At 38.6% G+C, this 21,657-nt stretch overlaps 1 protein-coding gene across 1 annotated transcript in view; it reads left to right on the forward strand.

Annotated features, from left to right (window-relative positions):
- Positions 1-1,023: 1,023 nt before the first annotated feature.
- LOC136868600 (uncharacterized) overlaps positions 1,024-21,657 on the forward strand; it is a 103,764-nt gene continuing 83,130 nt past the window's right edge. Inside the window, exon 1 of the mRNA XM_067144786.2 lies at positions 1,024-1,157. The gene's annotated coding sequence lies outside the window, so the exon portion shown is untranslated. The remainder of the gene's footprint in view (positions 1,158-21,657) is intronic.

Raw genomic sequence — 21,657 nt, forward strand, 5'->3', positions numbered from 1 at the left:
TAGGTCTAAATTTGTTTAATGGCAATGTACTATTGTGATATGTTTTGTAATTAGGGCTACCGTACTGGAAATGCACTAATTTTCTTTCTTTATACAATATGTAAGACGGAGCTCGATAGCTGCAGTCGCTTAAGTGCGGCCAGTATCCAGTATTCGGGTGGTAGTTGGTTCGAACCCCACTATTGGTAGCCCTGAAAATGGTTTTCTGTGTTTTCCCATTTTCACACCATGCAAATGCTGCGGCTGTACCTTAATTAAGGCCACGGCCGATTCCTTCCCATTCCTAGTCCTTTCCTGTCCCATCGTCGCCATAAGACTTATCTGTGTCGATGCGTCGTAAAGCCAATAGCAAAAAAAATATGTAAGTATGTAGTCTGTACCTTGTATTTTTAATGTCCCTTTAAACAGGCATTATGCATCTTTGAGTGCTTCTCTAATAAAGAAAACTGTGAAACTGTATTTATTCCCGCAGCTTCTGTACTTGCTTCATCACACGCCCACTCGATTTGATCGCTTACAATATGGTGGACGTGGCTTTCAAGTAGATTCAAATATGGCGGTCCAATAGCCACTCTATAGTCCTCTTTCTAGCTAGTTGATTTACACTCTAGTGCTGAATGGGTCGACTTCGGTTATCTTCGAGATTCGTATTGGCAACCTATGAAGCACAAATTAAGAATCGCTTATCATCGCTGTGTGACATCTGGCGTACACTTTACGTACTCGTACTGTTGTTGTTTACACAGCAAAGCCAAACTATAGAATTCATGCTAGGAACACGTTTCGCATCGGGAAATATTATATAGTATTATATATTGTGTGTGTGACACAGTTGTTGGCGTTAAGATAATAAATGTTTAGAAAATTCATATCGATCGATCATATTATCGATTCAATTCAGATTTCATTTCCATTCAGTTGGCAGTATTTACCGGAACCGGCAGTGCTCCCTTCTTACTCCTCAAAGAGTACAAAAATCTATCACTAAAAAGTGCGCGTACAGTAATAGCAACAACTTTGGATAATGGTGTTCCTAGCAGTAAACAAATCAATATACGTAAAGAAAATGACCGTGCTGTTTGTAGTTCTTGTGGTCATTACTCACTAGCTTAGCATTTGCGTTGCACTGTACGTGAAAGGAATAACCTGGATAGTATGTGAGTGATCGAAGTTACGTTTGTATGATTTGTTATAAGTGGGTGGCGAACGATCTTTAACCCTAACCAAATCTTTTGTGGGTTTGGGGTTAACCATAATATCTGTTCTTGTTGTAACATATTTTTTTGTAAGATTAATTAGATATATTGTAGGACTGGTTTAGTGTAGACATTTGATTGGGTCAGTTCTGTTTATATGCTGTGTTGAAATGTAGTGTACTAAATGAAAAGTTGTAGGCCTACTAGATAACCGGTGTTCGTGGAATGCACTCCTACTTAACGTGTGCCATGTAGTAGGGATTAAATGGACTATTTTTATTCTGTCCCATAACATACTGACCGTGTAAATTGTAGTTTATGACGATGTTGCACACTATGGGGTGTTATGCGTTGAGGCTAGGTGGTAGGAACTCGTCTTTTATCGTTTAGAACTCATTTATATTCTTGAGACTGGGAAAAAGGACGCTTCAATCCCAAACAAACTCCTCAAGAAAGAAGAACTCATTTATGTGTGTTTGAGTCATCAGTCCATAGACTGGTTTGATGCAGCTCTCCATGCCACCCTATCCTGTGCTAACCTTTTCATTTCTACGTAACTATTGCATCCTACATCTGCTCTAATCTGTTTGTCATATTCATACCTTGGTCTACCCCTACCGTTCTTGCCACCTACACTTCCTTCAAAAACCAACTGAAAAAGTCCTGGGTGTCTTAAGATGTGTCCTATCATTCTACCGTATCTCTTCTTCTCGTCAAATTTAGCCAAATCGATCTCCTCTCACCAATTCGATTCAGTATCTCTTCATTCGTGATTCGATCTATCCATCTCACCTTCAGCATTCTTCTGTAACACCACATTTCAAAAGCTTCTATTCTCTTTCTTTCTGAGCTAGTTATCGTCCATGTTTCACTTCCATACAATGCCACGCTCCACACAAAAGTCTTCAAAAACATCTTTCTAATTCCGATATCAATGTTTGAAGTGAGCAAATTTCTTTTCTTAAGAAAGCTCTTCCTTGATTGTGCCAGTCTGCATTTTATGTCCTCCTTACTTCTGCCATCGTTGGTTATTTTACTACCCAAGTAACAATATTCATCTACTTCCTTTAAGACTTCGTTTCCTAATCTAATATTTCCTACATCACCTGCCTTCGTTCGACTGCACTCCATTACTTTTGTTTTGGACTTATTTATTTTCATCTTGTACTCCTTACCTAAGACTTCATCCATACCATTCAGCAACTTCTCGAGATCTTCAGCAGTCTCAGATAAAATAACAATATCATCCGCAAATCTCAAGGTTTTGATTTCCTCTCCTTGGACTGTGATTCCCTTTCCAAATTTCTCTTTGATTTCCCTTATTGCCTGTTCTATGTAAACATTGAAAAGGAGAGGGGACAAACTGCAGCCTTGCCTCACTCCTTTCTGGATTGCTGCTTCTTTTTCAAAGCCCTCGATTCTTATCACTGCAGACTGATTTTTATACAGGTTGTAGATAATTCTTCGTTCTCGGTATCTGATCCCTATCATCTTCAGAATCATAAATAGCTTGGTCCAATCAACATTATCGAATGCCTTTCCTAGATCTACGAATGCCATGTACGTGGGCTTGTCCTTCTTGATTCGATCCTCTAAGATCAGACGTAAAGTCAGGATTGCTTCACATGTTCCTACATTTCTTCTGAAGCCAAATTGATCTTCCCCCAACTCAGCTTCAACTTGTTTTTCCATTCTTCTGTAAATAATACGTGTTAAAATTTTGCAGGCATGAGATACTAAACTAATAGTGCGGTAGTTTTCACACCTGTCAGCACCGGCTTTCTTGGGAATAGGTATAACAACATTCTGCCGAAAATCGGATGGGACTTCTCCTGTCTCATACATCTTGCACACTAAATGAAATAACCTTACCATGCTGGTTTCTCCTAAGGCAGTCAGTAATTCAGAGGGAATATCATCAATTCCAGGTGCCTTGTTCCTATTTAGGTCACTCACAGCTCTGTCAAACTCTGACCTCAAAATTCGGTCTCCCATTTCATCAGCATCAACAGTCCCTTCATGTTCCAGAACGAAATTATCTACATCGTTACCTTGATACAACTGTTGGACATGCTCCTGCCATCTTTCTGCTTTGTCTTCTTTCCCTAGAAGTGGCTTTCCATCTGAGCTCTTAATATTCATGCACCTAGATTTCCTTTCTCCAAAGGTTTCCTTGATTTTCCTGTATGCAGCATCTACCTTTCCCAGGACCATACAGCCTTCGACATCCTTGCACTTCTCCTTCAGCCATTCTTCCTTAGCTACCTTGCACTTTCTATCCACTTCATTCTTTAATCGCCTGTATTCTTTTCTGCCCTCTTCATTTCTAGCATTCTTGTATTTTCGTCGTTCATCAATCAGGTCTAGTATCTCCTGAGTTATCCACTGATTCTTAGTTGATCTTTTCTTCCTTCCTAACATTTCTTCAGCAGCTTATATTCTTATATTGAATATTATATGTACAAATGTGCAGAGCTGTATAATGTTATGTTATGATTTAATGCGAAATTCATTTAGCGATCTGTCCCGTTCAACACAATGAGTATCATGGTATCTGTCACAAAACTGATCACACTGTTCACAGATACAGCTCTCATTTGGTTGATGGTAACATTGTGACTTGTAAGAGTTTTTGGTGTTATCTGTGCACGGCTAGTGAATTCACGATGGATCGTAGGTCTTGATGTAATAAAATAATGGTATTAGTTTTACATCCTCCCAACCAGCTTCCATTTTTGGGTTTTCGCAGGCGCCGAATTGCCGGAAGTTTGCCCTACAGGAGTTCTACGTTCCAGTAAATCTACTGACATGAGGCTGATGTGTTTGAACTCCTTAAATTACCACTGGGCTGAGGCAGGATTGAACCTGCCAAGTTGGGTTCAGAAGGCCAGCGCACTTCCGACTAAGCTACTCATCATGGCAGGTCTTGATTTGTGCTATAGTATGTTCTGTTTATCATGGCCTTCATTGTGTAGGATTCTGGCCATATCTCCCTTCTTTTCCTTTCTCTTTTTTTTCTTTTTTCGTTGGAGCTGTTTCTTCTAGTTGGCTGTAGAAGGCAGAACAAACTTGATCTGTAAATCTTCGTGCCAACTCGTAAGCTAATCTAGAGCAAATGTGTTTGGATATTCCCAGGGCATATTTAATGAAACATGCCTTGACGGCCTGTATAGTGTGGAGGTCCCTTGTGTCCTGTTTTTCCCAGATTGCTTCTATTCCGTAGGTTAGTATAGAAATCATTGGCAAAAGTTGACAACTTGCTGCCCAAGGTTTGTAACATTATCGGGAAGTATGAATTATGCAAATCTTACTTGAAATTCCTTTCAGAGGAGACATCTGTTCATTGCAGTGTCTAGGAACCTACCAGGTCACTCCCAGAAAAATCATTTACTTTTATAACCTAATAAAGAGCAGCCAGCACCTCTCATTCTCCTTTGCTGAAGTAGCTACTTGCATTCCTATTGGCTAACATGTAAGGGGGTGTGACATCATTCGCATCAATGATGACAATTACATTGCATTACGAACTCCTGCAGAATAAAAGCACAAATAAAAAGAACATGTGAAGGAAACAATGTGCAATATACAGGGTTATTCACCTAAGATGTTACACAGAAATAACGTCTAAACCATTAAAGATATCTGTATTCTGTTTTCATATTCTTAAATGATACCCAGGGCTTGTAAAATAATGTGCTACATATTCTCATGGGGTCATTAATAACCGAGATATTGACTAACTCCATACTTTTAAATGGAATAGTACAAATTCATACATCTATTCTAAGGCTGTATTCAGAGAAGCTGTTGGGGACGTTAACCTAGGCACCAGGATAAATGGCAGTGCTGCTTTGCTGATAATACAGTTGTCAGCCAGAATCCTTGCTGACTTTCAAATTATTATTAATAACAATGTAAGGATCAGTGCAGCATTTGGTCTGTTCATGAATACTGGCAAGACCAAACTGTGACTAGGCTATATTTTCACCGGGCGAGTTGGCCGTGCGGTTAGAGGCGCACAGCTGTGAGCTTGCATCTGGGAGATAGTGGGTTCGAACCCCATTGTCGGCAGCCCTGAAGATGGTTTGCCATGGTTTCCCATTTTAACACCACCAAAATGCTGGGGCTGTACCTTAATTAAGGCCACGGCCGATTCCTTCCCATTCCTAGGCCTTTCCTATTCCCTTGTAGCCATAAGACCTATCTGTGTTGGTGCGACGTAAAAAAAGAGAAAGAGAGAGAGGACTATGTTTTCAAAAACATGTATACGGGCTTTGAAATATCTTGGGAATGTAGTGACAGCATTATGGTCCAAACAATGAAATCGCCGGGTGAGTTGGCCGTGCGGTTAGAGGCGCACGGCTGTGAGCTTGCATCCGGGAGATAGTGGGTTCGAACCCCTTGTCGGCAGCCCTGAAGATGGTTTTCCGTGGTTTCCCATTTTCATACCAGGCAAATGCTGGGGCTGTACCTTAATTAAGGGCACAGCTGCTTCCTTCCCATTCCTAGATCCTTCCTATCCCATCGTCGCCATAAGACCTATCTGTGTTGGTGCGACGTAAAGCAAATACAAAAAGAAAAAATGAAATATTATCCAAGATTGGACAAGCCAAAATTTTGTTCAACACTCTCTCTCTCATTCTCCTCAACCTGATGCTGGGTGGGTAGCATGGTTGTCCTCGTCCAACGACCTTCTATCCTGAGCCAGCTGCTTGATTAGTTGATATGGACGTCGCCCTTTAATGCCATCGAGGAACCCTGCTCTAGGTCGTCCTCTTCTAGTCTTTCCTTCCAGTTTCCCTTCAAGCAGTGTGGTGCACCATGATGAATGCCGGAGTAAATGACCTGTCCAACTACATCTTCTTTTCGCTATCATTTTCTCTAGACTGATGGTTTCTTCAGCTCTCTTGAGAACTTCTTCATTTGTTAGCCTGTGAGTCCAGGGAATTCATAACATTCGACGCCAGCACCACATTTCAAATGCATTTATTCTTTTCTTATCAGCCTGTAATAGAGTCCAGGTTTCAGAGCCATAGGTCGCAATGCTCCAAGTGAAGCTCTTAATGAAATGCTTTCTTACTGGTAGTGATATTGCCTTGGAGGTCAATAGGCTTCTTTTTTTATTGAAAGCTTCTTTAGCCTGGGCTATTCGAGAACGGACGTCCTTTTCACACCTCCCATCAAATGTAATGATGCTTCCCAAATAACTGAACTGATTTACTTGAGTCAATTTTTCTCCTTCCAACCAAACATTAACATCCTGTTTACCATCCGGAGTACATTTCATTATCTTGGTTTTTGTTTTGTTAACCTTCATATTACAATTTAGTTTTAGTAGATCATTCAGTTTCTTTAGTGAGGTCTCTTTCTCAGTTTCAGCTATGAGGGCAATATCATCCGCGAAACGTATTGTTTGGTATAGTTGGCCATTTATTTTCATTCCATGGGTAGAGGTAGCTGAAAACTCTTTCATTGCTTCTTCTAAATACACATTGAATAATAGGGGCATCAGACCACATCCTTGCCTTACTCCTTTTCTTATTTTCGCGTTTATTTGCTCCTTTCCTATAAGCGCTGTCTGGTTCTTATACAGCTGATAGATGATTTTCCGATCTCTGTAGTCCACTTTCTAAGGGCTTTAAACATAATATTCCAGTTAACATTATAAAACGCTTTCTCTATATGAATGAAAGCAATTAGGATGTTCTTATTGATTCTTAGGGTTTGTTCAATAATTGTTCTAAGCTTCAGAATAATTGCTTCTCTTGTTCCTCTGTTTCTTTTAAACCCGAATTGATCTTCTGAGAGATTTTCTTCTATTCTTTTCTCCATGCGATGGTAAACAATTCTTGTAATAATTTTGGAGGCATGTGTTACCAGGCTTAACGTTCTATAATCTGGAGATCTCATTGCATGATTACTTTTTGGGATAGGTATCAATATAGTTTTCTCAAAATCTTCCGGTATTTCTCCGCTAGTATAAATTTTATTTACTAGTTGATGGAATATTTTGCCTTATCCCCTAGAGCTTGTAGTATTTCACCTGGGATTGAGTCTACTCCAGGAACTTTCCTTTGTTTTAGTTCATTCAAAGCTTTATCAAATTCCTCTCTAAGTATACATGGTCCCAAATCATCTTGTTCTATCTCACTTTCATTTTCTATTACATTGTCATCTATTTGTCCTTCATATAGGCCTTCTACATATTCTTTCCAAATTATAGCTATCTTATCCTGCTCTATTATCACATCTCCATTGCTTCCTTTTATTGTACTCAAGGGCTTTATCTTTCTTTGGAATTGCCTCCGGACTTCTGTAAAAGCTTTTTCGGTGTACCTTTGGTTTTATTTTCATCTATCTGTTTACATTGTGCTTCCATCCACTCTTCCTTTGCTTTTTTAGTATCTTGATGGATTTTATTTCTTATTTTCTTGTATTCTTCATGATTTCCTTTCCTTTTGGCCATCTGGCACATGTTCATTAGTTCCAAAATGTAGGGTGTAACCCATGGCTTCTAGATTTTCCTCTCTTCTTTTCCAAAACTATCTTCTGCTGCATCAATTATTTGTTTCTTGATTTCTTCCCATTTTTCTTGAGCACTACTTCCAGCCAGTACTTCAGTATTCATTTTGTTATTAGTTTCTTCTTTGAACATTTTGATAGCCTTCATGTCTTTCTTTAACTTACTCAAATTCCATTTTGGGGGGCGTCTTTCTATTCTTCTTTTCTTAAGTTTCAGTTGGCCTGTCATTACCACGGGGTTATGATCGGAGTCAATATCAGCCTCAGGATAGCTTTTACTTGATTTTACTTGATTTCGATACCGTTCTCTAACTATTATATAGTCTATTTGATATCTACTACCATTTCCAGGCATTGTCCATGTATATTTTCTCCTTTTTGGCTGTTCGAAGAAAGTATTTGTAATTACAAGGGAGTGACTTTGACAAAATTCTATGAGCTTTTCTCCCCTTTTGTTTCTGGAACCAAGACCATAATCGCCCACCGTATTATCTTCTCTGCCCTCTCCAACAACTGTGTTCATATCTCCGAGGATGATAAGATTTTCTTCATCCTGGACGTTTAGTAACACTTCTTCCAGTTGTTCGTACACTTCCTCCACTTCGTCATCTGTATAAGCAGAGGTGGGCATGTACACCTAGATTAGAGCTGTATCTCTAGGTTCTGTCTTTAATTTTATGAGCAGTATTCTTTCATTATATGCCCAAATACCTGACACTCCCTGTCCTAACTGCTTTGTCAGTATAAATCCGACACCACCTTTTCCATCTGAACAGCCCGAGTACAAAACTCTGAAATCTCCGCTATCTGGCCATCTTACCTCACTCATTCCCAAAACATCCATTCCTAGTTGCTTCATTTCGTTCTTCACATTCTCCAGTTTACCACACTTTTTCAAGGTTCTCACGTTCCATGTACCTACTTTGTAGGACTTTCTCTTTGCCTTCTCCTGTATCCCCCTCCGGAGATCTGAATAGGGGGCTATTCCGGAATATTTTACGTTCAAAGACATCATCATGCTTTCTATTCTTGGGATATCACAAGGATCTTTGATGTGTTGGTTTTCCGTTGCCTTCCACATCCTATGCCGTTGACCTACAATTAGGTTCATCCGCCTTACGAAGTAATTTCATACTCCAAGGATATCAGGGTGCCCTGCCCTCTTTCCGCTCATCCGCCCTCGAAGAGGCCGTTGGCACTTGGAAGAGGTGAACCACTTATACCGGTGGTTACTCGGTGTCATACTCTATTAATCCTATTCACCAGTAGAGATCTCAAACTTCAGCTCCGAGTTTGAAAGTTGCAATGCTATGTATGGATTTGAAGGTTGGATGTTCAGCCCTTTGCTGGAGAGGCAGATTGAAGCTTTTGAAAAAAATAAAATGAAATGGTATATGGCTTTTAGTGCCGGGAGTGTCCGAGGGCAAGTTCGGCTCGCCAGGTGCAGGTCTTTTGATTTGACGCCCGTAGGCGACCTGCGTGTCGTGATGAGAATGAAATGATGATAAAGATGACACACCCATCCGCCGTGCCAGCAAAATGAGCCAATGATGGTTAAAATTCCCGACCCTGCTGGGAATCGAATCCGGGACCCCTGTGACCAAATGCTTGCACGCTAACCATTTAGCCATGGAGCCGGATGAAGCTTTCAAAATGCACTTGTAAAGAAGATTGCTTAGAATATCCTGGGTTGAAAGGAAGATGAGGAAGTCCTCAACTGGTTAAATGAGAAAACAGAGCTTCTAAGAACCATTAAGGAGTGAAAGCTCAAGTACATTAGGCTCATCATAAGAGGGGAGCAATAAGGACTTCTCCAACTGGCCGAGGGGAAAAACTGAAGGACATCTATCTGTGAGGTGACAGAGAAATTCCTGGGTTGAAGACTTGCGCTGCTGGTACAGAGGAACTTTCAGTGTTCTATCCAGGACCTTTTTAATCGGCGCACTGCCCTGCCATTTTTACAGACCGCCTGGCTAACATAATCTAGATATGTGCTAGTTACATAATATTAATCCATATTTGATTTATTAGGTGTTTCAAATTAAAATGTAAATACTATTAAACTATTTACTTAAATGATAAATGATAAACACTGTTTGGATACTGTGTGAACTGTTCCCAGTATTAAGTGAAAACCGATGAGCACTCGTCATGTCATCCGCGTAGATATTGTCAGCATAATTGCATCAATTACATTGGAGTTTAAATGTTTAGCTTGCGAGCACTCTATTCTGCCTGACGTCACAAACCTGTGTGGCACTTCAGAGCTACCAAGTGGTCAGCCCTGGTGTTGCATGATTATGAACAAAAGTAGAATCCGTTATGTCTTGTACGTGATAATAATACTAAAATAGTTAATTTTGCAGTTAATGTTTACCTCTCTGATATTATTGTTAATACCCTGATCATGATTGGAAAGAAGAATGGAGTTGCTGCTGTTTTAAGGGAAACACAGTCATCTCTCTTCGTACTGGGTTGCTCATGCCATTTGATTAACTTGGTTGCTGAGAAAGGTGCAAGCAGTTTGCCTGTTAAAGTTGATGAACTGTTAGTCGACATCTTCTATTATTTAGGAAAGAGTTGTAAGAGGAAGGAACGCCTTAAGAAATTCCAAGAGCTTCACAACAAGGAAACGAAGAAGATACTAAAATATGTTTGCACAAGATGGCTATCATTAGGAAGGTATCTGCAGAGGCTGTTAGAGCAGTGGGATCCACTACTTGGTTTCTTAAAAGTGAGGTGCTTGTTAATGCTCAGTGTGCATCAACTAGGCCTACTAACTTAACATTATTAACCATCCCAAAAGCCGAGCCTAGTAGTTCCAAAGACCATGAAAAGAGGAAAGCTACTGAATCGTCAGAATTGGTCGCTCCTAAAAAAATTTGAACGTGTCTCAAAATCTGACACTCCTGTATTAAAGAATAAGAACATTATTCAAAATCGTGAAGAATTTTTTTTATGATTCTCTCATCAGACTTAAATAAGGCATACTGTGCCTCCCTGTATGCTATCATTCCTTTATTTGAGAATCTCAGTAATACGCTTCGGAGTGCTTCTCCTCACATTCATTACTAGAACTAATGACGAACCAGTTAAAATAGCTGCTTTCCAGATTTGTTAAACCAAAAGTGATCAAAAGTTCCCTTTTACTGAAAGTTCCATACCATTCTATTGAGAATCAGAGAGTTAATGATGAGCTAGTCATTGGCGTTGGGACAATGAACTTGGTGAAGAAATTTAATGATAAAGATAAATCAACATTCTTTTCGTCTGCCAGGGGTTACTTCTGCACAGCATGTGATTATATTATTCACAACTTCCCTCTCAGTGATGAAGTACTGAAACATGCAAAGGTTGCAGATGTTTCAAAAATTGAAGATGCCCAGTTTTCTTCTGTGCAATTCTTTATAGAAAGATTTCCATCATTGCTGCCGAGGAAGGACAGTGAGTCGGTTGAGGATGCAATGAATTTGCTTCAGAACCAGTTTGTAGCTCTTCAGATTGATGACTGTGCTACTGTTGAGAGTGAGAATCTAACAGATGACACCAAATGGGCTCACTTGAACATTCGTGGAGCTGATGGTGTTCCTAAGTATGTTAGGATATCCAGGCTAATGCTTTCTATTCTGACTCTACTGCACAGCAATGCTGAGTGATAACGTGTGTTCAGCTTGGTGAAAAAGAACCAAAATCAGTTTAGGTCCTCAATGTCAAATGAAATTCTGCATTCTATTTCTGTTTTGAAAACCAGAAGTACTGGTCCATGTTACTTGAGTAGTTTTCCTCCAGAATTTCTGAAGAAAGCAAAGAAAGCAACTCATCTCCATCTGTCCTCTCCAACCTGTAATGGATAATAGCCTGCATACTGTGAACTTGACAGAATTTTGTAAATAAGTGTACATGCTTAGTTTAATTATGACAGCGGCATTCATATTGTGACCTGCAAGTTTAAAGTGCAGAAAAACACTGTTTGGATACTGTGTGAACTGTTCCCAGTGTTAAGTGAAAACCGATGAGCACTCGTCATGTCATCCGCGTAGATATACATTTTCGCATTGGTACTTTCTTTTATCTTTACCCCTGCATCGCATATGAAGGCGTTAAACAAGATTGGGCTCAGTGGATCTCCTTGGAGGACCCCTATTTTCTGTGGTATCCACTCTGATACGTCTATCCCATCATCCATTTGTACATAATTTTCCGCTAATATATTTGATATAAGTGTTGTCACGTTAGATCTTCTGGTCAATTTTTCCAGCTTCTTGACTAGGATCTCCCTGTTCACTAAATCGAAAGCCTTCGAGTCGTCTACAGATATCACGTAGAGTTTTCCTCCTGGTGTTTCCAACGTAGATTTGATGTGTCCTAGCAGATTTTCCATAGCCTTGATAGTGGACCTTCCATTTCTAAATCCGAACTGTTCTTCGGGTAGCAATGGATTTATCATTCCCTCTGTTCACTTGGTCAGGACTCTTGTTAGCAATTTTAGGCCTCTCGACTCTAAGGCTACTCCTCTGTAGGAATTAGGGTCGTCTGTCTTTCCTTTACCTTTGTATAAAGGCTTTATTGTGGATTTCTTCCATTGTGTTGGTATTCTGCCTAGTTCTAGACACTTATTAAGCAGAGCAGTCCATATAGATATAGTTTCTGTCGCTGTCTTTTGAATATACTCATTCGTAATACCATCTGTACCTGGGACCCTGTTTTGCTTAGTTTTACTGATGGCCCAACTTACTTCTTCTGTTGTCAAAGGCTGGGGCTCATGACAGACCTCGGGCTGTCTGAACTGAGGCCTGGTTTCCTTCGACCAGATGACCTTGCGCAGATGCTCCTCCCAAGTTTCCATTGGTATGTTTGGCTGGAATCTTCTTACTTTGGGGCGTCTGTCTCTCCTGTACCTTTGTATAAAAGCTTTATTTATCACTCTTAGCTTCCTCTATAATTTTCTATTTTTCTCTTTCGATGTCACTTATTTTCTTTTTCAAGAGATTTTTGTTCACCATTCTTTTGGCTGTATATTCCTTGAGTACTTCTGTAGTTTTTATATTCTTAGCCTTGTGGAGTGACTCTGTCGTTTGTTTTCTTTGTATGTAACTCTCTTTGTCAACCCAGGGTTTTTAAATTTGTTCCACCTATTCAATACTTATATTTTCACTTATAGTGGTTACATAAATAGATTCTTAGTTACATGGGACATGTTTCGCCCTCAATTAAGGGCAACCTCAGCCTAAACACAATCATCAACAATACAACTAAATTAAAAGTGGAAGTTAAAAGTTTAGTCAGTTATTAAAATTCGGAACATAAAAATGTGAAAAGTGATACAATATATAAAGATGCTAATGGAAAACTGTCTTATGATTAAACTATAATCTTGTCGGAGACTAAAACAACTTCTATTACAATTCTAATTAAAAACAGTTCATATAAAATATTAGTGGAAAACCAAAGTGGTAATAATATAAAGCCAACGACATGAGGGCGTGAACACAAGCATAAACTTTATTGTCATGAATACAATCTTTCCAAGGCCACTGATGAAATTCGTCAGCAAGTGAGACAGAAGCATCTGTTGAAAAATTGTAAGTGGCTCTTAGCACCGGTAGGTAATAAAAATGGCTGAAACCTTGCCAGAAAATGTCAGTAGATGCAGAAATGTACAATAAGCAACAGAATCTTAATGAAACCATGGACAATAAAAGTATGTTACATGAATTAATGCTGAAATTATTAAAGTCAGTTAGTTCGAATAAATTTAGGATACCTAATATATTTAATTCTTTAAACTCTAATACTCCACCCATACCCACAGATATTAGGCCTACTTCCAGCAATACGGTTGACTCCGCCCCTTTGTCAGCCTCGTCACAATTGACTCCACCCATCCTCTCCTCCCTTCCGCACTCCCCTATTCCTTCCCCTCCGATCTCACTGCCGCCTCTGCAGCACAGTTACAACACCAGACTCAGAGCCAACAGACGGGCAGCAACCAACACAACAGTAGATAACAAATAACAACTTCCATTTACATGTAAGTCCTCATCTGTTTCAATTTTATGTAAACCGAATTCTCTCCTTACGTTCAATTTCTTATTTCTTCTTTTCCTTCTCTTACAGAAAACATTATTTCTGCCTCTACTGACATTTTCTGGCAAGGTTTCAGCCATTTTTATTACCTACCGGTGCTAAGAGCCACTTACAATTTTTCAACAGACCTTGTGATTGCAGGAGCTCCATAACTTCTCTGGTTTTCCCTTTTTGCTTATCTATGGCACAGTTTAGATCACCTGCTAATATAATTCTCTCATCTTTTTTTATCTTGTTCAACGCTATGCCAAGACTGTCACAATATCCATTGCGGAGCATTTGGGGTTGAAATACGCTGCCAAAATTACACCAATCTTAGTCCGTAAGATGAGCATGTCATCTTCTCCCATTAGCTGTTTACAGGGGGTGAGATTTTAACCAATACTGATACTCCTCCTGATGGTCTTCCTCTTCCTCCGGGCATTTTTGCTGTTACCTCGTAGTGGTAAAATCCTGGTATAATGATGCTATTATATTCTATGATGAAGGTTTCTGTAATACGCTGATATTGTACTTTATCTCTTAATCCTTCAACATTCCGGTTCATGATGTTAATAGTATTGTTGCAAGCCTCAGAACTTCCAGGGTTGCCGAAAGGGCTGGCAGAACACACTAGAAGGCCAGAAGGAACTTTCGTGAACTCTCTCAAGATCAATTATTGGAATCCCTATTTTGAATGCTCTTGAACTGGGTTTCTCACTAACTATATCACAAATTCTACCCTTCACTTCGTTTTCTCTTAGGTAATCTACAATATCAGCCTCGGTGGTGGATCTAGTCTTCCTATGTATAACCAGGCATTTATCTCCGCCACTCTCAGTTTCGTAACTCCTTCTCTCGTACCTCATACTGGTTCCTTCCGTGACTGTTCTTTGTGTTCAAGGGTTTCTTGTGTTGTTATTCCTCTAGTATCTTCTAAGTTCCTGTGATTTGTTTCTCTTTGTTGGTCTGCTTTCCTTTTCTTTATTTTTTCATAAACGTTTCTAGTACTTTCCTCCGGTTTGTCGTTTTCCTGCAGATCAATTATGTTCCTTTCATGGTCGTTTTGAATACGGTGTTTTCTCTTGTATGTAATTTCGTGGGGATCCCTGTCTACTTTGGCTTTCCCTTCCCTTTCTGACCTAATTTCCTTCTTTTCTTCCCTCTCTTTTTCCGAAGCTTTGGAGCTCATTTCTTCTTTTTTGTGCTGTAGCTGTATTGTGGGTCCATCATTTCCCACACATGCCTTATGTCCAATTTTTCCTCGTTGATGTGGGGTTATAGTGCCTATAATCATTGCTAAATGTGGGTTCGGTGGTCCGATATTCGAAGATGATCCTTCCCCTTGTATTTCGGGAGGACTCGGAGCCTTACATTTAATTACTGAAGATCTGCAAGTTTCTAATTCCTTCCACAACGCACTATGCATTTCTTCCTTACTTGTTGCTCTAAGTTATTCTTCACGGACTCTATTATAGTTTGAATCCGTGTCGATAGTTTATCTAGCAGTTCCTCTTCCTGCGTGCTATGTAGAATACAAAGCTGTTCAAACTAAACTCTCTCTAACAGTTGCAGTCCAACCTGTGAGGTGAAAGGATATAAAGTGCTGAGAGTACAACTACGAGTGCGTGAATATAACATGGGACTTTCAATAGAACAATACTATTGTGCTGTAGGGAGATGGCAGTGCAGGCTGAAAGTGAAATACATACGAACGGTCAACAGTCCCTGTAATATTATGCAAATGGTGTTAGTTTAATTTGTTGTGATGGTGCCATTGGTGATCGGTGGTGCTGAGTCGAACCTGGGCCCTGGACTGTTTTGGGAGGATATTGAGAAGCTGAAGGAGGTTATGAAAGAGGTATGTCAAGTAGATAAGACTAGGGAATTACTGATGGAGCAAAATAAGGATTTAAAAACAGAACTAAGTAACATCAAGGAGAGCTTGGTTCAGAATAACCTCCAATTTGATGAAATTAGTAAAATTCTGCATTTAGAAGAAAGAATAAGAAAGCTTTAGCTGAAGGAACTGGCACGAAAATAGGAAGATAGGAGTAGAAATATAATTGTATATAGACTGGCTGATGCAGAGGAGGAAAATGTTAATGATATATTGGACAAAATAACTTCCTTATCAAGGGAAAATGTGAAAGTTGAGTGTAGTGAAAATGACATTGATACTGCTTTCAGAATACAGAAAAATATGGTAAGAACATCATGTCTGGTGTCAAGCCTAAAAACGTGGAAAATTTGGACATTGCAAAATACCTGAGAGGAACTAAAATTTTGATTAGGAAAGAACTTGATCCTGAAGAAATAAAAAAAATACAAAAACCTTTCCATTCAGGCAGAGCACAAATAGGCTTGTGTTGCTAGGCAATTCGTTGTCAAGAAAGTGGTCTGCTAGTCAAATGCAGGAGATGGAGCAATGGCCAGATTAATTAGCAGTGTGAAAGGTCAGTGTCACAGTGGGCGACTACAGGAGTGCTGAATTATCAGCAGTAGTGGTCCCTGAGCAAGGCGGAACTAGAGGCATTGATGACTCACCAAAGAGCTCCAGACATTTTCACTCCAGGCAAGCTGCACAAGAAGAAGGCAGTTTCCAGGAGAGAGGACATCTCAGGCAAAAAAAGAAGAAAACAAAAGGTAGCATTACATTTAACCCTTTCAATGCTAGATTTTTTATGTATACGTTCCCACTCTGTGCTGGTTTTTCCCCCCAAGAATGTGCGATTATTGAAAAATAGCTTTACTGCTTATTTAACTGACATTTTAAGATAATAAATTTAAATTAAGCATAAATTTTTTATGGTGGTGTTCAAAGTCTTGGTATTGTTCAAAAAAGTAAGGTATAACACACAAAACTTACATAATTTGGTTGACACACATAACTTTTTTTTTTTTAGCTTGTAATCATTGTAAGTGGAAAAGAGAGACAAATTTTTGTTCACTTTCGTATCATTCCACTTCTGAAGTCTACTATTCGTAGAAATTGTGTAAACTGTTAAGACCTTCTTGCAATATTCATTAGTAGCCTCGACAATAACCTGTACACGTGCAGGAATGGACAATCTCTGAAATAAATCTATTTTCGGAGAATCATCATGTAATATATTGTCTACAAAACTGGAATTGTGTGAACAGAAAGTGTGTAGTATTGGAGTAAAATGACCAACAATCCAAGAAAATTATGACATTTATTTGTTTCATCAGTGGAGGTCAACTCTTTTCACCTTCGTCTTTGTCACTGTTCATCACAATATCTCCAACATCATATTCACCGTCTCTTTCATTGTCCAGAAAGTCATTATCTGCATCACTATAAGCTAAAAACTCTTCAATTTCATCATTGCCAAGGCATCTCCTCTTTCGTGGTGCAGCCATTTTTGTTGTTTGATCAGAAGCAGATATATATTTTGTCATTGCTAGGAAACAAAATCCTAATGTAAATATGAGGAAAAGTGAACTATATCTCCTTTAGACCTTCCCTGAACTTTTGGCGCAATAACTTACTTGAATTGATCGGCTGCTGCACATTTTTTTTTTTTTTTCATGGGCTGAACAAAGTCAACGCTGCAGGAAAACTGAAATTTACAGGTTTAGCATGGGCGGATCATCATCGCACAAAGTATATTTATGGTTTAACATTGATTGGGTTAGAGGACCTGTGGGATGAAAAGGGTATAAGAGTGCAGAGGAAGAGAGGGGTTTAAAAGAGTAAATAATTAGTTCACGAAGCAGATCCATCATACAGTTAGAGAAATCATGGATTACACGTAGCAGAGCAGTCAGTTTAGTTGATGTACATACTAGTAAATAACTTGGATGGAACTTAGGATTAATAAATATCGTAGGAATATTAAAATAATAAAATTGGACCTGAGCTGTTACACATACAATATTCAAACTGGAGCTGAGCTGTTACATTGGTGTTGAAAATAAAGATAACCCTCTTGTGTGCTTAGTTGGTAAAAGTCTGCCTTGCTTGAGTAACATATATCAGTGAGAGTTATGTCAAATACAATACAGCTGTGTTTAAACAAGTATACACACAATGAGAGGCCTAGACATGAGATGGTAGGATTGAATTATTTGATAGAAAGGACCTTGTAAACCAAAAGGATTTGAGTCAAAGTTGTAATTATTGATAAGCTGTTTGTCAGTAAGATTTGTGCTGAGGAAATAGGTCTGGAAAGAGAAGAAAATCAGAATAAACAAGCATGATAAAAAGTAACAAGTAGCTAATCAAAGTTCTATGAGACTTACCTCTCCATGATGTCAAACCATGCACACTACCCAGGAACAAACAGCAACTGATCAACTGGAGAGAGACGAGTATCGGATGGGACGAAAGGAGGAGTTAATTAGAGGGGAAGAGAGGTCTACTACAGTTTAAGGCAGGGCGGAAGGATGAGGATGAATGGGAGGTTCAGATTTGTAGATTGATCCAGGCGGATGTAACATTTTTCCATAATGTGGAGTGAAGCACCCTTATTGGCTACTTTAAGTATTTACGAATCTTTTTCAATAGATGTAAAATCATTATTTAAATCCTGCATATGCTGACTCATAGCAGAGAACCTATTATATTTTTTAGCATTGACATGTTCCAAATAGTATATCGAAAACTCCTACCCATTTGACCAGTGTATGACACCTATTACATTTGAGTTTATACACTCCTGCTTTATTCTGTTTGTTGACAGTGTGCCTTATAGAAAATGATGGCATTATTATTATTAGTTTTGTAGGCTATCTATGATCATACTTCGTAAAAATCTGAGATATTTTGTATGTATCATCACTGTCAAAAGTAAAAAGAGTTAGCTTTTGTTGCTTTTCCTCTAGCTAGGGTAGATGGAGGACGATGTTTCACTTTATATATTATTTTTTCAATAAAATGCCTATTGTATCTATTCTTTTTGGCAATGTTACGAATGGTATTTAGTCTGATGGAGAATCAAAATCAATCAAATCAAAATACTTGCACCTGGCAAGCCGAACATGTCCTTAGACACTCCCGGCACTAAAAGCCATACACCATTTCATTTTCATCTATCCTACCTAGAGAAAAAGCAGCAAAAGCTACTACCTCTTTTTACTTTCGACAGTGATGATATGTACCAAATATCTCACATTTTTAAGAAATATGATCATAGAATAGCCTGCAAAACTAATAATAATAATAATAATAATAATATTTAATAATAATGCCGTTATTTTCTATAAGAAACATTTGGTCAACAAAAGAATAAGTTTTCAAAAGCTGGAGTTTGACTTTGTGGAGGGGTAAGTCTCATGTAACTTTGATTAGCTACTTGTTCCGTTTTATCACGCGCGTTTATTCCAGTTATCTTCTCTTTTCAGACCTATTTGCTCAGCACAAACCTTATTGACAAACAGCTCATCAATAACAACTTTGACTCAAATCCTTTTGGTTTGCAAGGTCCTTTCTATCAAATAATTCAGTCGTACCATCTCAAGTCTAGGCCTACTCACTAATGATACTTTATTAACAGTAATACCATTTTACACAACAATAGAGAAAAATAAACAAATGAAAACACACTAAAAAGAAAGTTCAGTGGAGTATAAGTAGAAAGAGATGTACATATATATACACAGGTTATATTACAAGTTATGGTCAATTCTGAAGATTATGCAAGTGATTTATAAATTTTGACAATGAGCAGTTAAATATATCAATATCCACTTTCTTGACATTCGTTCAATTGGCCCATTGAATGCATAGTTAGTTCTGTGCCAATTTGTAAACAATGTATTCTTAAACCTCTTGCGTCTGTTTGGTACATGTAGGTTAATTTTTTCAGGGAGTTGTGGACAATTCACCAAGAAGTGAAGCAATTTAAAAATGAAAAGTGTATCCGGGAATTCATGGTGTTGTGACAGACTATGCAGATTTAAAGACTGTTGTAGGGCTGTATAATCAAAATTTTCATATGAGAATCCTGCTCTAAATGAATATAAACAAATAAATTTATGCTGTACTGAATCTAATCTATGGATGCAGGTCTGATGAGAAGGGTTCCATACAGGTGTACAGTATTCTAGTATAGGGCGTACCATAGATGTAAACGGCAAATGCCATCCAACCTCTTCCGAGTATCTGCCTTACATGGGATGCACCCGGCTAGTAATAGGCAAGCAATATTATTATTATTATTATTACGAAACACTTTTTCCTCCATTGTAGATCGCGTCGTAGAGGCGTTTAAAACTGCTGATATTTCACCGTAGATTCTGTTTTATATTTTCAAAATCTCTAACTCTTCTAAGGCCAGTGGTTGACAGAACTGTTGTCGATGACTGTACTACAGCCTACAAAATCGGTAGAAACTTAAAAAGAAACTATTATAGAAATGTTGACGTCCGTGAATGGTAGCAGGTCAACATCCCCCTTCCTCTCCCCCTCTAACACACACACTTTTACAGAAGTTACAGATTTCTTTTTTCGTTCAAAGACATTCGTTGCATAATTATAAACTCGTCTATAGAATATCAGGTACTAATGGCAAAACATAACAGCTAAAACTGAAGCTCCAATGGAGGTATACATAGAAGCGGCCAGTGATGTTTATATTCGTGCCTGGATGTAAAGCAATCACAGCTCAGTTAAGTGTCCAAATAAGAATGCAATGAGGTTGATAGTAGACAATACTGAACAGTATATATTCTTTGAAATTAAATGACCACTGTTTAGATTGCTTGGTCCATGGTGTAGGGGTAGCGCTAATTCTTTAAGTGAAATGATTGGTTCTGTTTTAAGTTACGTTTTTTAATATAATTGTAATGACATGGCGTATGGCTTTTAGTGGTGGAAGAGACCGACAATAAGTTCGGCTCGCCAGATGCAGGTGTTTGGATTTGACGTCCAAAGGCGACCCGGGCATCGTGATGAGGATGAAATGATTATGAAGAATACACATATACCCCGCCCAGTGCCAGCGGAATTAACCAACTATGGTTAAAATTCCCGACCCTGCACGGAATCGAACTCGGGGCTCCTGTCACCAAAGGCCATTCGAATATTAATATAATTTTAATTAGGACTATACTGGAGCAATATGTGCCATAGAAAGTAAGTCGACCTAATCATAGTTACGTAGTAAGTATCCCGTGTCACTATACCTCCTACTTCAGCAAACTGAATATTAACTCACAAATGCCGAAATCAGGTTCATTTAAAAATAACAGTGCATGCGGAGTAATATAGGCTATTTGAAACGCGCCCACCGAACAGGTAAATTGTGCATGCACAGGGTTTATTTATTAGGACTGTTCATTTTACGTCAATACTAATGGCAATGTCACACAAGACAAAATTCAACTAGTGGACTTAAGATTCACTAATATAGATAGATTTTTGCCTCTTTTGTAAAATAATTTGTAATATGTAGCCTACATAATATTTTTAAAGTGTTAATTTGATTGTATTTGCACTGTATGTTGTCAGTTTTAGTCCATGGCTGGAGATGACCCATAATGGGGTTGAAACCACTCCCATTGTATAAATGATTTGACATCATATGAAATGATATTTATTAGGTAGACCTTCATTTTAGTTTCTTATTAATTGAATGCTTATCAATACGGATATGCTTATAATATAGTTTGGAGAGAGGGAGTAGTGTATAAGTTTTTTAAACTTGTTGGATGCAGAGTAATGTCACAACTCATAAACAACATGCTGTCAGATAGAATGATCCAAATAGTTGTGGATAGCAAATATAGTAAAGTTAAAAAGCTCAACGATGGTCTTCCTCAAGGATATGTGCTCTTTCCATTGCTGTTTACTATGTTCATTGCCAATATACCTGGCATTGCATCATGCCAATTTGCTTATGCGGATGAC

Source organism: Anabrus simplex, chromosome 1, assembly GCF_040414725.1.
Source record: "Anabrus simplex isolate iqAnaSimp1 chromosome 1, ASM4041472v1, whole genome shotgun sequence".
Classification (NCBI taxonomy): Eukaryota; Metazoa; Arthropoda; class Insecta; order Orthoptera; family Tettigoniidae; genus Anabrus; species Anabrus simplex.